A 12,481-nucleotide genomic window follows, 5' to 3' on the forward strand; every position below is an offset into this window, starting at 1 on the left:
CGTCTCTACTAAAAATACAAAAATTAGCCGGGCGTAGTGGCAGGCACCTGTAATCCCAGCTACTCTGGAGGCTGAAGCAGGAGAATCACTTGAAACCCAGAGGCAAAGGCTACAGTGAGCCTAGATTGCACCACTGCACTCCAGCCTGGGTGAAAGAGCAAGACTGTGTCTCAAAAAGAAAAAACAAAACAAAACAAAACACCAAAACCTTAACTATAGTATTAGTTGGTGAAAAAATCTTTATCCTGCCCTGCGCATAGTATATCAGTGAATACATGTTTTAAACATTACAGCCGGGTGCGGTGGCTCACACTTGTAATCCCAGCACTTTGGGAGGCTGAGGCAGGAGGATTGCTTGAGGACAGGAGTTTGAGTTTGAGACCAGCCTGGGCAACATAGCAAAACCTCGGTCTCTACCAAACAATCAAAAAAGTAGTTTGGTGTTGTGGCACGTGCCTGTAGTACCGGTTACTCAGGAGGCTGAGGTGGGAGGATCGCTTGAGCATGGGAGGTTGATGCTGCAGTGAGCCGTGGTCTCACCAACTGCCCTCCAGCCTCCTGTGCCTCTTGCTCTCAAGTCAGGATGATGAATCGGGGTAATGACTTCATGTGGCCACTAGGAGGTCGCAGCTGTTGGAAAACGTATTCCCATGCAGTAGAAGAACACCCTGTACAAAAGCCGTCTTGAGAAGGCATTTCTCCAATTAAAAGGGAAATTGGTATTAGGTCTAACATTTAAGTCTCTAATCCATCTTGAATTAATAGAAGAAAACCTAGGTAGTACCATTCAGGACATAGGCATGGGCAAGGACTTCATGTCTAAAACACCAAAAGCAACGGCAGCAAAAGCCAAAATTGACAAATGGGATCTAATTAAACTACAGAGCTTCTGCACAGCAAAAGAAACTACCATAAGAGTGAACAGGCAACCTACAGAATGGGAGAAAATTTTTGCAATCTACTCATCTGACAAAGGGCTAATATCCAGAATCTACAAAGAACTCAAACAAATTTACAAGAAAAAAACAAACAACCCCATCAAAAAGTGGGCAAAGGATATGAACAGACATTTCTCAAAAGAAGACATTCATACAGCCAACAGACACATGAAAAAATGCTCATCATCACTGGCCATCAGAGAAATGCGAATCAAAACCACAATGAGATACAATCTCACACCAGTTAGAATGGCAATCATTAAAAAGTCAGGAAACAACAGGTGCTGGAGAGGATGTGGAGAAACAGGAACAATTTTACACTGTTGGTGGGATTGTAAACTAGTTCAACCATTGTGGAAAACAGTATGGCAATTCCTCAAGGATCTAGAACTAGATGTACCATATGACCCAGCCATCCCACTACTGGGTACATACCCAAAGGATTATAAATCATGCTGCTATAAAGATACATGCACACGTATGTTTATTGAGGCACTAGTCACAATAGCAAAGACTTGGAATCAACCCAAATGTCCATCTGTGACAGACTGGATTAAGAAAATGTGGCACATATACACAATGGAATATTATGCAGCCATAAAAAGGATGAGTTTGCGTCCTTTGTAGGGACATGGATGCAGCTGGAAACCATCATTCTTAGCAAACTATCACAAGAACAGAAAACCAAACACCACATGTTCTCACTCATAGGTGGGAAGTGAACAATGAGATCACTCGGACTCGGGAAGGGGAACATCACACATCGGGGCCTATCATGGGGAGGGGGGAGGGGGGAATGATTGCATTGGGAGTTATACCTGATATAAATGATGAATTGATGGGTGCTGACGAGTTGATGGGTGCAGCACACCAACATGGCACAAGTATACATATGTAACAAACCTGCACGTTATGCACATGTACCCTAGAACTTAAAGTATAGTTAAAAAAAAAAAGGGAAATTGGTGATTTCTCTTGACAGAAGCACTCCCCATCCTAAAAACTGCATTTTTGTGTATGTCGTATTTATTGATACATTTCCTTAATATTTCCATCATGAAGATGTGTATAGGTTCAAGGAAGGCAGTAACTGTCTCTTTGTACAACCTAGCAGTGGCTCATGTGTTTACACACTCAGTAACTTTTGGTGATGTTGAGATGATTATGACAATAGTGATGGTGTTGATAATAAGAGTCGACTCAATCATACGTGTCTTCTGAAATTCTCAACAGTTTTACATTCACCTAGTGAGTTTATAATTCACATATCACATTCTGCCTTGTGGTGTATTTGTTTCATTGTGAGCTTTATCTTTCCAAAAACAGGACTTCTTGAAGAGAATTACTGTGTTTTACCCATTTTCACTTACCCTGCTAAGGGTAGCACAGGTTCATATATATTAGTAAATGCCTCTTCAAATCCAAGTTCCCAGATGCTAGCCAAGGGCCAACCTTTGTAAGCAGGACTTTCAAATGACAATATTCTTAGGTCTGATATATTATCTCTGTTCCACACAGATTTTGATAGGGATTGTCTTGAATCTGTAGATCAATCTGGGCAGTATTGCCATCTTAATATTGAGTAAGCTGATCAATGAACATGGGACATTTTTCCATTTATTTAGGGGTCTTTCTCTTAATGATGTTTTGTAGTTCTCAGTGTACAAGACAATGTCTATGTTGGATTACATGGATTGATTTTTCAAACTAGCCTTGCATCCCCGGGATAAATCCCACTTGGTCATGGTATATGTTAAATAATACTTTTAATATGTTGCTCAAATTTGTTTGCTAATATCTTGCTAAGAATTTTGTTTCTATATTCACGAGGGATATTGGCCATGGAGTTTTCCTGTTTTGTATTATCTTTGGATGTTTTTGGCAACACTGTAAAAGTGTTCTCATATAAGAAGTTGAGAATTGTTCCGTTTTCTATTTTATGGAAGAGACATATGTAGAATTGCTATTAATTGTTGTTTAAATATTTTGTTCAATTTGCCAGTGACATCATCTGGGCATGGATATTTTTCTTTTGGGAAATTTTAAAATTAATAATTGAATTTATTTAAAACTGGGGCTATTCAAATGATGTATTTCCTACTGGGTGTGTTGTGGCAGTGTGCTTTCGAAGGAATTCATCCATTTGTTTTAAGTTGTCAAATTGATGTGTGTAGTGTTGTTTAAAGTATTCCTTTATCCTTTTTATGTCAGTAGGGTCTGTAGCAGAATCCCCTGTTTTATTCCTTTTAGAAAAACTTTTATTGAGGTATTATTAATATATTAATACAAAGAACTGCATATATTTAAGGTGTACAATTTCATGAGCTTGTTCATATGTAAACACTCATAATACCATTACCATAATCAAGGTAGTAGACATATCCAACATCAGCCAAAGTTTCTTTGTGTTCCTTTGTTGTTGTTGTTGGGTGTTTTCTTGGTAAAAACACTTAACATGATATCTACCCTCTTAACAAATTTTGAAGCTCCCAAGACTGTTAACTGTAGGCACTCTGTTGTATAGCAGATCTGTAAAATTTATTAATCTATGTCATTTCTGATATTGCTAATTTGTGTCTTCTTTTTCTTTGTCAATCTTGGTAGAGGTTTGCCAGGTTTTTAATCTTTTCAAAGGACCAGACTTTGCCTCATTGATTTTTACGATTGGTTTTTCTGTTTTTAATTTCATTGATTTCTGCTTTTATCATTATTTTTTCCTAAGTTATGCTTGCATTGGATTTATTTTTCTCTTATTTTTCTAGCATTGAGGTGGGTGCCTAGAGTATTGACTTTTAAACTTTTCCTCTTTTCTAATATTAAATAGTGTTATAAATTTTCCGTTCAGATTTAGCTGTGGCCCATATATATGTATATATTTTAGCTGTGACCCCTGTATATATGTATATATGGGTATCATCTATTCTATATATATCATTGGTTTCTCTCCCTATGTATATGTACAATATATATTGTATTACATATAGTAGATAGTATATTATATTATATTTTATGTACAATAAAATATATAATGAAATATAATATATAATACTATATATATTTATGTATATAACATGTATATTTCATATATACAATTTAAAAATGAATATATATATTTTAAATAGAGGCAGAATGTCCCTATATTGCTCAGGGTGGTCTTGAACTCCTGGCCTCATGTGATTGTCCCCATATTTGCCTCTCAAATTGCTGGTATTACAGGTGTGAGCCACCACACCTGACTCACAAATTTTGATGTGCTGTATTTTTGTTTTCATTTAGTTCAGTGTTTTTTTTTTTATTTTGATTAAAACTTCATCTTTGATCCATGAGGTATGTCGTTTCATTTCCAAGTGTTTGGAGATTGTTCTGTTATTATTTATTTATTTATTTATTTATTTATTTATTTATTATTTATTTTGAGATGGAGACTTGCTCTGTCGCCCAGGCTGGAGTGCAGTGGCACGATCTCAGCTCACTGCAAACTCTGCCTCCTGGGTTCAAGCCATTCTCCTGACTCAGCCTCCTGAGTAAGTGGGACTACAGGCGTCCGCCACCATGCCGGGCTAATGTTTTGTATTTTCAGTAGAGATGGGGTTTCACCGTGTTAGCCAGGATGGTCTCGATCTCCTGACCTCGTGATCCACCTGCCTCAGCCTCCCAAATTGCTGGGATTACAGGCATGAGCCATGGCGCCTGGCCCGATTGTTCTGTTATTCTTGTCACTGATTTCTAGTTTGATCCCATCGTGGTCAGAGAACATACTGTGTTATGAGTTCAATCTTTTTTATTTGCTGAGATTTGTTTTACAATTGAGGGTATCATCTATTTTAGTGAAAGTTCCATGGGCACTCGAAATGAATGTGTATTTTGTTTTTACTTTTTTTTGTTTGTTTGTTTGAGACGGAGTCTCGCCCTGTCGCCTGGGCTGGAGTGCAGTGGCTGGATCTCAGCTCACTGCAAGCTCCGCCTCCCGGGTTCACGCCATTCTCCTGCCTCAGCCTCCCGAGTAGCTGGGACTACAGGCGCCCGCCACGTCGCCCGGCTAGTTTTTTGTATTTTTTTAGTAGAGACGGGGTTTCACCGTGTTCGCCAGGATGGTCTCGATCTCCTGACCTTGTGATCCGCCCGTCTCGGCCTCCCAAAGTGCTGGGATTCTCGGCCTCCCAAAGTGCTGGGATTACAGGCTTGAGCCACCGCGCCCGGCCGTATTTTGTTTTTTCTTGGGAGCGGGGAGGTGTTCTATAAATGTCAGTTAGATTCTGTTTGTTGCTGTTGTGATTGAATTCTTCTATACCCTTGATGATTTCTTTATCTAGCTGGTTTTTAAAAATCAATTATTGAGATAGGGATGTTGAAGTCTCCAACTGCAAATGTGGATTTGTCTATTTCTCCTTTCAGTTCTGTCAGTCTTTGCTTCATGTATTTTGCAGATCTGTTGGTTGGTACATACACGTTTGAGATTGCTGTATCTTCTCGGTCGATTGACCCTTTTATTATTATGTAATTTTTCTGCCTGACCCTGTTAATTTACTTTGCTCTGATATTACTTTAACTGATATTAATATAGCCACTCCTGTTTGTTTAAAATTAATGTATGCATGATATATCTTTTTCCACTTTTTAATTTCTACCTGCTTATATCATTGTATTTGAAGGGGGTTTTCTTGTTGACAGCGTGTCACTGGGGTGTGCTTTTTTTTTCTTTTCTTTCTTTCTTTTCTCTCTCTCTCTTTTTTTTTTTTTTCTTTTTTCTTTTTTTTTTTTTTTTTGAGATGGAGTCTCCCTCTGTCACCCAGGCCGGAGTACAGTGCGATCTCAGCTCACTGCAACCTCCACCTCCCGGGTTCAAGTGATTCTCCTGCCTCAGCCTCCTGAGTAGCTGGGAATACAGGCACGCACCACCATGTCTGGCTAATTTTTGTATTTTCAGTAGAGACGGGGTTTCACCATGTTGATGTTGGTCAGGCTGGTCTTGAATTCCTGACCTCGTGATCCACCTGCCTCAGCCTCCCAAAATGCTGGGATTACAGATATGAACCACCATACCAGGCCTTTTGTGTGTGTGTGTGTGTGTGTGTGTGTGTGTGTGTGTGTGTGTGTGTGTGTGTATGTGTGTCAGAGTCTCACTCTGTCGCCCAGGCTGGAGTGCAGTGGTGCAATCTCGGCTCAGTGCAACCTCTGCCTCCCAGATTCAAGCAATTCTCGTGCCTCAGCCTCCCGAGTAACTGGGAGTACAGGGGCAGGCCACCATGTCCAGCTAATTTTTTGTATTTTTAGTAGAGATGGGGTTTCACAGTGTTAGCCAGGATGGTCTCGATCTCCTGACCTCATGATCTGCTCACCTCGGCCACCCAAAGTGCTGGGATTACAAGCATGAACCACTGTGCCCAGCCTGGGGTGTGCTTTTTAAAATTCACTTTCCCAATATCAGTCTTTTAATTGCTTTACTTAATTTATTTACATTTAATATGATTATTTATATGTCATACCTTAAGTTTGCCATTTTTATTTTTTGTTCTCTGGTTATTCCTTCTAGTTTTCATTTATATATATATATATATATATTTTTTTTTTTTTTTCTGCCTTCCGGTCAGTTACATGAACATCCACTATAATTCCATTTGGATGCATCTGTAGTGGTTTTGAGTGTCTCTCTTCACATGGCTTTCATAGTGGTTGCTCTGGGTATTACTCTGTGTGTGTGTGTGTGTGTGTGTGTGCGTGTGTGTTTTTGTGTATCTTCAGATTCTACTGGAGTTACCATTTCCCAGTTTGCAAGAGGTATAGAAACATTTCCTTCCTTTACATCTCTTTATCCTCCTTTATTTTTTGATATTACTGTTTTTAATATTTCCTGTACCTACATTGAGAACCACATCAGACAATGTTCTAATTTTTGCCATAACTGTCAAACATATTTGAGAAAACTCAGGATCAGAAGGAAAGTCTGTTGAATTGACCCATACTTTGCTCTTTCTATTGTTCTTTCTTCCTGATGTTTTAAGATTCCTTCTTTTATACCTTTTATTTTTTTTTTTCTTAATTTGTGAATTTTCTATTCTATTGGGGTAGATTTACTGGCAACAAATTCTCTTAATTTTCCTTCATCTGAGAATGTCTTGATTTTCCCTTTACTCTTGAAGGATATTTTCCCTGGATATAGAATTCTGAGTTTAGAGCTGTTTTCTTTTAGTTTTTGGAAAATATTGTGTCACCTCCTTCTGGGCTGCACAGTTTCTAATAAGAAATCTACTGTTACTCAGAAATTTTTACTTTTATTAGAAATATTTCATTCCCCTCTTTCTGCCTTCAAAGTTTTTTTCTGTGTTGTTAAGTTTCAGAAGTTTTATGATATGTTTGTTGTGTTAATTACTTTGGGTTTATCCTGTTTAGGATTTGCTTAGCATCTTCAGTCTAGATTTATATCTCTCCCAGATTTGGGAAATTTTCAGTCTTCTTTCTGAGACTTAAGTATTTTTGTGGTAAAGATTAATAGAAGTAGAATCTCTGGGTAAAAGGGTTCAAACATTTGAAATCCAATAGATATTTTCAAATAACCCTCCCAAAGTTTATGGCAGTTTTTATTTCCATTGACAGTGAATACAAATGACTGTTTACTGACCCCCTCACCAACAGAAGTTATTATCAATATATTAAAGCTTTGTCAGTGTCCTAAACAAAAATAATCTATTATTGTTTTAATCTGCATTTGTTTTTAGTGAAATTGAACATATTTTCATGGTTATTGGTTGTTTGTATTTCTTTTTTAATTTTTCATCTTCTTGCCAACTTTTTTTATGGGAAGTTCATCTATTTTATTGATCATAGAGTTCTCATTGTACATTTTTTCTTATACTTTAAGTTCTAGGATACATGTGCAGATGGTACAGGCTTGTTACATGGGTATACATGTGCCATGGTGGTTTGCTGCACCCATCAACCCATCATGTACATTAGGTATTTCTCCTAATGCTATCCCTCCCCTAGGCCCCCACCCCCTGACTGGCCCCAGTGTGTGATGTTCCCCTCACTGTGTCCATGTATTCTCATTTTTCAACTCCCAGTTATGAGTGAGAACATGTGGTGTTTGGTTTTCTGTTCCTGTGTTAGTTTGCCTAGAATGATGGTTTCCAGCTTCATCCATGTCCCTGCAAAGGACATGAACTCATCTGTTTTTATGGCTGTATAGTATTCCATGGTATACTATATGTGCCACAGTTTCTTTATCCAGTCTATCATTGATGGGCATTTGGCTTGGTTCCAAGTCTTTGCTATTGTGAATACTGCTGCAATAAACATACATGTGCATGTATCTTTATAGTAGAATGATTTATAATCCTTTGGGTATATACCCAGTGATGGGATTGTTGGATCAAATGGTATTTCTGGTTCTAGGTCCTTGAGGAATTGCCATACTGTCTTCCACAATGGTTGAACTAATTTATACTTCCACCAAGTGTAAAAGTGTTCCTATTTCTCCACATCCTCTGCAGCATCTGATTCCTGACTTTTTAATGATTGCCATTCTAACTGGCATGAGATGGTATCTCATTGTGATTTTGATTTGCATTTCTCTGATGACAAGTGATGATGAGCTTTTTTTCATATGTTTGTTGGCCACATAAATGTCTTCTTTTGAGAAGTGTCTGTTCATATCCTTTGCTCATTTTTTGATGGGGTTGTTTGTTTTTTTCTTGTAAATTTGTTTAAATTCCTTGTAGATTCTGTATATTAGCCCTTTGTCAGATGGATAGATTGCAAAAATTTTCTCCCATTCTGTAGGTTGCCTTTTCACTCTTACAATAGTTTATTTTGCTGTGCAGAAGTTCTTTAGTTTAGTTAGATCCAATTTGTCAATTTTGGCTTTTGTTGCCATTGCTTTTGGTGTTTTAGCCATAAAGTCTTTGCCCATGCCTATGTCCTGAATGGTATTGCCTAGGTTTTCTTCTAGGGTTTTTATGGTTTTAGGTCTAAAATTTAAGTCTTTAATCCATCTTCAATTAATGTTTGTATAAAGTGTAAGGAAGGGACCCAGTTTCAGGTTTCTACATATGGCTAGCCAGTTTTTCCAGCACCATTTATTAAAGAGGGAATCCTTTCCCCATTGCTTGTTTGGGTCAGGTTTGTCAAAAGTCAAGTGGTTGTAGATGTGTAGTGTTATTTCTGAGGCCTCTGTTCTGTTCCATTGGTCTATATATCTGTGTTGGTACCAATACCATGCTGTTTTTGTTACTGTAGCCTTGTAGTATAGTTTGAAGTCAGGTAGCGTGATGCCTCCAGCTTTGTTCATTTTGCTTAGGATTGTCTTGGCTATGCAGGCTCTTTTGTGGTTCCATATGAACTTTAAAGTAGTTTCTTCCAATTCTGTGAAGAAAGTCATTGGATACCATCTCAGGCTGGTTAGAATTGTGATCATTAAAAAGTCAGGAAACAACAGATGCTAAAGAAGATGTGGAGAAATAGGAACACTTTTACACTGTTGGGAGTGTAAATTTGTTCAACCATTGTGGAAGACAGTGTGGCTATTCCTCAAGGATCTAGAACTAGAAATACCATTTGATTCAGTGATCCCATTACTGGGTATATACCCAAAAAATTGCAAATCATGCTACTATAAAGACACATGCACACACTTTATGTTTATTGTGGCACTATTCACAATAGCAAAGACTTGGAACCCACCCAAATGTCCATCAATGATAGACTGGATAAAGAAAATGTGGCACATACACACCATGGAATACTATGCAGCCATAAAAAAGGATGAGTTCATGTCCTTTGCAGGGACATGGAGGAAGCTGGAAACCACCATTTTCAGCAAACTATCACAAGGACAGAAAATCAAACACCACATATTCTCACTCATAGGTGGGAATTAAACAATCAGAACACTTGGACACAGGGCAAGGAACATCACACACTGGGGTCTGCTGGGGGGTAGGGAGCTGGGAGATGGATAGCATTAGGAGAAATACCTAATGTAAATGATGAGTTGTTGGGTGCAGCAAACCACCATGGCACATGTATACCTATGTAACAAACCTGCATGTTGTGCACATGTACCCTAGAATTTAAAATATAATTTAAAAAAAAAAAACAAAAAACAACAAAATGGACAAATGGGATCTAATTAAAGTAAAGAGCTTCTGCACAGCAAAAGAAACTATCATCAGAGTGAACAGGCAACCTACAGAATGGGAGAAAAATTTTGCAATCCATCCATCTGACAAAGGGCTAATATCCAGAATCTACAAAGAACTTAAACAAATTTACAAGAAGAAAACAAACAACCGCATCAAAAAGTGGGCAAAGAATAGGAACAGACACGTCTGAAAAGAAGACTTTTATGCAGCCAACAGACATATGAAAAACTGCTCATCATCACTGGTCATTAGAGAAATGCAAATCAAAACCACAATGAGATACTATCTCATGCCAGTTAGAATGGCGATCATTACAAAGTCAGGAAACAACAGATGCTGGAGAGGATGTGGTGAAATAGAAACACTTTTACATTGCTGGTGAGAATGTTAATTAGTTCAACCATTGTGGAAGACAGTATGGTGATTCCTCAAGGATCTAGAACTAGAAATACCATTTGACCCAGCAATCCCATTACTGGGTATATACCCAAAGATTATAAGTCATTCTACTATAAAGACACATGCACATGTATGTTTATTGCAGCACTATTCATAATAGCAAAGACTTGGAACCAACCCCAACATCCATCAATAATAGACTAGATAAAGAAAATGTGACACATATACACCATGGAATACTATGCAGCCATAAAAAAGAACGAGTTCATGTCCTTTGCAGGGACATGGATGAAGCTGGAAACCATCATTCTCAGCACACTATCAGAAGAACAGAAAACCAAACACTGCACGTTCTCACTCATAAGTGGGAGTTGAACAATGAGAACACATGGACATAGGGAGGGGAATATCACACACCGGGACCTGTTGGGGGTTGGGGGGCTAGGGGAGGGATGACATTAGGAGTAATACTTAATGTAGGTGACGGGTTGATAGGTGCAGCAAACCACCATGGCATGTGTATACCCATGTAACGAAACTGCACGTTCTGCATATGTAGCCCAGAACTTAAAGTATAATTAAAAAAAAAAAAAAACAAACCACCAGCATTCCTATACACCAAAAATAAGCAGAGAGCCAAATCATGAGTGAACTATCATTCACAACTGCTACAAAGAAAATAAAATACCTAGGAATACAACTTACCAGGGACATGAAGGACCTCTTCAAGGAGAACTACAAACCACTGCTCAAGGAAATAAGAGAGGACAAAAACAAATGGAAAAAACATTCCATGCTCATGGACAGGAAGAATCAATATCGTGAAATGGCCATACTGCCCAAAGTAATTTATAGATTCAGTGCTACTCCCATCAAGCTACCACTGACTTTCCTCACAGAACTAGAAACAACTATTTTAAATTTCATATGGAACCTAATAAGAGCCTGTATGGCCAAGGCAATCCTAAGCAAAAAGAACAAAGTTGGAAGCATTGTGTTACCTGACTTCAAACTGTACTACAAGGTTACAGTAACAAAAACAGCATGGTACTGGTACCAAAACAGATATATAGACCAATGGAACAGAACAGATGCCCCAGAAAAAAACACACATCTACAAATATCTGATCTTTGACGACCCTGACAAAAACAAGCAATAGGGAAAGGATTCCCTATTTAATAAATGGTTCTGGGAAAACTGGCTATTCATATGCAGAAAACAAAAACTGGACCCCTTGCTTACATCTTACACAAAAATTAAATCAAGATGGATTAAAGCCTTAAACTTAGAACCTAAAACCTTAAAAACCCTAGAAGAAAACCTAGGCAATACCATTCAGGACATAGGCATGGGCAAAGACTTTATGGCTAAAACACCAAAAGCAATGGCAACAAAAGCCAGAATTGACAAATGAGATCTAATTAAACTAAAGAGCTTCTGCACAGCAAAAGAAACTATCATCAGAGTGAACAGGCAACCTACAGAATGGGAGAGAATTTTTGCAATCTATCCTTCTGACGAAGAGCTAATATGCAGAATCTACAAGGAACTTAAACAAATCTATAAGAAAAAAAAACCCCATCAAAAAGTGGGCAAAAAGAAGACATTTATGGAGCCAACACATATATGAAAAAGAGTTCATCATCACTGGTCATTAGAGAAATGCAAATCAACACCACAATGAGATACCATCTTATGCCAGTTAGAATGGCGATCATTAAAAAGTCAGGAAACAACAGATGCTAAAGAGGATCTGGAGAAATTGGAATGCTTTTACACTGTTGGTGGGAGTGTAAATTAATTCAACCATTGTGTAAGATAGTGTGGTGATTCCTCAAGGATCTAGAACCAGAAATACCTTTTGACCTAGCAATCCCATTACTGAGTATATACCCAAAGGATTATAAATTATTCTACTATAAAGACACATGCACATGTATGTTTACTGCATCACTATTTACAATAACAAAGACTTGGAACCAACCAAAATGTCCATCAATGAT

The sequence above is a fragment of the Rhinopithecus roxellana genome, chromosome 3 (assembly GCF_007565055.1).
Source record: "Rhinopithecus roxellana isolate Shanxi Qingling chromosome 3, ASM756505v1, whole genome shotgun sequence".
In the NCBI taxonomy this organism is placed as follows: domain Eukaryota; kingdom Metazoa; phylum Chordata; class Mammalia; order Primates; family Cercopithecidae; genus Rhinopithecus; species Rhinopithecus roxellana.